Source organism: Halichoerus grypus, chromosome 3 (genome assembly GCF_964656455.1).
Source record: "Halichoerus grypus chromosome 3, mHalGry1.hap1.1, whole genome shotgun sequence".
NCBI classification, from domain to species: Eukaryota; Metazoa; Chordata; class Mammalia; order Carnivora; family Phocidae; genus Halichoerus; species Halichoerus grypus.
In genome coordinates, this window is record NC_135714.1 from 88,698,925 (window position 1) to 88,703,147 (window position 4,223).

General features: G+C 39.1%; 1 pseudogene; it reads left to right on the forward strand.

The window, feature by feature from the left end:
- Positions 1-3,745: 3,745 nt before the first annotated feature.
- Positions 3,746-3,823, forward strand: LOC118539481 (small nucleolar RNA U3; annotated as a pseudogene).
- Positions 3,824-4,223: the final 400 nt, after the last annotated feature.

The window sequence follows — 4,223 nt, forward strand, 5'->3', positions numbered from 1 at the left end:
TTGCCCTCAGCAGAAACTTACAGCTGGTTGTAGTTCTTTGTCTGCCAGAGTGACCTACAACTTAATTCCTGAGAGGTCTGGGCCATTACCGGTCCTGCCCTAGTTGTTATTTTCCATGGATTTTAATCATAGAATATGGGGGGACTAAGAGGCACCTCTGGGAATCTCCTGCATCCTAAACACACTCCTCTTTACTGACATTTTGTAGTGGCAATCAAATTTTCTCATGAATGTCAGGCTCAAACCCCCTAGTCAATATAGCACCCCTTACTTGCTTTTTGATTCACTGGCATGAGCGCACAGAAGTGGTAAGGTGATGGTTTCATCTCTGTTTAGTGGAACCATTGATGTGTCCCTTGGTGGAAGGATTCATTTCCTGGAACTAAAACTTCTAGACCAGCAGAACCCAAAGTTGTAGGGAATGGGAAACAAAAATCTCATTAGGGCATCACTAGAAGTAACAATGAGAGGAGCTGCTCCCATTTTCTATACTTGATTCCTGGACTTGTGAATCCTGGTTCTAAGGAAATGGGCACATATATTGATCACTGATTTACAGCACATGCTGCATCTTGACAATCACTGTTTGAGCTCCAAGAGGTGTTGACATTCAGCTGGCATCATAACTGAGTTTTCAAAAGGCCATTCCACCATTCCACACAGCTGCTTCAAGGTGATGGGGCACATGTGAAAACCAGCGAATTCCATGAACATGAGCCACAATTCATTTGTTGTCAAACAAGTTTCTTGGCCAAAGCAATGCTGTGTGGTATACTGTGATGATGTGTAAGGCATTCTTTAAGTCCACACAATGGTGATTTTTGTAGCAGCATTGTGGGCAAGGAAGAAAAATTCGTATCCATGTAGTGTCTATTTTAGTAAGAACCAAGTGCCTACTGGAAGTGGTCCTATGTAATTAACCTACACCAAGCGGGCGGCTCATCTTCCTGGACAATGGTGCCATTTTGTGGGCTCATTGTTGATATCTACTATTGGCAGTTTGGGTACTCAACAGTAGATCTAGCCAGATCAGCCTTGGTGAGTGAAAGTCCACGTATGACCTCCATCCCTGCTGTCATGGCCACTTTGTTTGTGGGCTCACTGGGCAAAGACAGGAGTGACTGGGGAAAGAGGATGACTGATGTCCACAGGATGGATCATCTTACCCACCTGATTATGAATATCCTTCTCTACATATGTTGTTCTTTGGTGAGTATGCACATGGTGCACAAATATCTTCATACTTTGAAATTTAAAGATAGGTCTATCTCCAGACCTCCTCAACAAATTTCCAGTTGTGTCCTTCTAATTCCCTGGCCATCCAGCCAGCCAAATAATTAGTCACTGCCCATGAATCACTATAGACCTGCAACTCTGGCCATTGCTCCTTCCAGGCAAAATGAACAACCAGGTAGACTCTGACATTCTGCCCATTGGAAAGATTTTCCCTCATCACGTCCTTCAAGGGAGGCTCCCTCTAAGTGAGGCTGTTGTGCAAAGTCATTTACTTTCATGTACTGCAAGCACATTGTGCAGAACTACCTGTAAAACAGCCCCCCCTTCTCTCCTTGAGTTAACTGGTCATAGGCATTTTCCATAATGCCACAGGTGTAGGTTCGGAGAGAAGAGTCAATGTGGCAGGGATGTGGGTCATGTGCATCTGGATTATTTCTCATGCAATGTAAATATATATTTAAGATCTACAATGAGACTGCTCTCCCATATAACTCTTTCATTTGATGATGCAATGCTGCTGTGGACACCCATGTTTATGGGTTGATAGGTTTGACAAAGCCAAATTGGTGATGGAGTGTTCAGGTCTCATGGTAACTTGTTGCCCATGGTCAATGGCATAGACTCTGCTAAGGTCCAATGGCAGGTCAGAAGCTACTTCTCAGTGGAGATATTTATCTGCAGAGGGATGGCATAGGTTTGCTGCAAAACTCTAGGGCTTCGTGCTATGATTCACCTAAAGGGGCTTGTCAAAAGCTCCATAGAGGCTCCCTGGCTGCCACAGACATTACAAGTGATAATGGATCTGCTGGGTTATATGGCCTGAGTGACAGAGCAGTTCGCTCAGCACACTGGACCTATTGCAGAGGCTTTGCTTATTCTGGGCCCCACTCAAAACTAGCAGTTTATTGAATTACTCATTAAACAGATGGGAATAGCATGAGCAGATGAGGTCACTACATGATTAAATATACTTTAATCCGCTGTTGTTCTCCAAGATCCTTTTTTTTTTTTTTTTTTTTTTTTTTGTAGAAGGATTGAATTGGCTAACTCAATGGGATGTGGTAGGAATTGCCACTCTGCAGCTTTCAAATGTTTGACGGTGGCATCAGTCTCTGCAGTCATCTGGTTTTTGGCTTTGGTAGGTAAAGGCCTTTCTATTGGTTCCACTTAGTCTTTCCTGCCATAAGAGCCCTCACTCTATGGGTCAGGACACCAATGTGGGGATTCTTCCATATCTGAATATGTTTATGCCAACTGTACATCTTAGAATTAATCCCCACATTCTCACCATCTCTAGAAGGAGAAGTAAAATGAAAGCAGTGATGAAAGGAAACTCGTTCCATGTGTCCCTGTTGTTACAATGGGCATGTACCTATGTTTTACTTGTGAATTTTCATTTCCAAATTTTAAATAATAACAATGATAACAACAAAATTCACAATCTAATATTGTATTAGGAAGAATTTGATACACGTGAGACATGATAGTGCCTCACCCGGTGCCCAGTTAAGCTGGGGAAACAAACACACTCATGCTTAGACAGAACCCAGAGGTTCGTGAGACCGTCAACACAGCTGCTAAACGTCTTTGTAAATTAATCCGGGCTAGAATTGTGTATTGTTATCTGACAAAAAACCAAAAAAACAAAGCTATTAATTTCCTCCCTAATACATATGCAAAAGAACTAAAGTCAATAGTATCCATAGTCTTGATAGCTCTAGTTTGTTTAAAATTTACTTAAAAACTTATTTGTGGGATTGTCCTTCTTTTGACTGGCAGGGCTGTTCCTGACTTTTAGGCTTTTAATTAATATTTCCTACATTAAACATGAAAATCTTTGCAGACATCAGTTTTATGCTCGTTTCTTCCTTGAGTGTATATTTGCTTGTGCATAGTAAGAATCAATCATTTTTGCTTTTATGTATAAGTAACTTAAAATGATAGGCTCTACTGTATACAGTGTTTTAAATCTGTGTTTCTTCCAACATTTGCCCTTCTTCATCTATATAAAATATCCACCCACTGAATAATTCAATGGTATGTTTACTTAAGGGTATGCTCTAATGTCCATGGTTATATTCATTATTTCCTTGGTTTTTGGTTACAGAGTTTATGTTGTGTTTAACCAAAACATTTTCTGCAGAAATATTTTTGGTTAAGACACAGATGGTAACAGATGTACATTTTTATTCATAAAAGGTTTTTTTTTAATACTTGGTTTATAGAATATTACAAAGTCAAATTGGAAAATATTTCAAATTTTAAGATGTTAAAAATAATAAAGAATTGGTTTCTGGAACAAACTTACATTTTGGAACAGAGTAAAAAAGTGACAGTAATAAGTCAATAAATAGATGAATGTGAAGTTTTGACTAGGTGGTTTTATTTTTTACTAAAAAATGTATATTTTTAATTTAAAGAGTCTAGGTTTTTTCCATAATGCATATAGAATTATTTGGTCCTAAAATATAAAGGAAGAAGGATAAACTTGTCCCATCTTAAACATCTCAAGATTATACTTTCAGGGATCATTTTTACAGTTCGTTACTAGAGAAGTTTCTCTGAACGTGTAGAGTACCCACATTAAACATCTCAAATCTTATTTCCATTTAGAGCAATTGCCTTTAGGTCTCATCCAATCACAGACTATACTATACTTCTTAAGTTTCACTTCTCAAGCTTCAGTTTTGTCATATGTAAAGTGCTGATAGTAGTATTTCCCTAATCGAGGCGTCATGAAGATTAAATAAGAACCAGTGTAAATCATTTAACATAGTATCTGTCAAGCAGTGGTTAATTAATATTAGTTGTCCTCCTGAAGCTATAAGGGGAGCTTAAAAACTTTTAATTTCTTACAAATCAAAACCACAATGAGATACCACCTCAGACCTGTCAGAATGGCTAAAAGTAACCACACAGGAAACAACAGATGTTGGTGAGGATGTGGAGAAAGGGGACCCTTCTTACACTGTTGGTGGGAATGCAAA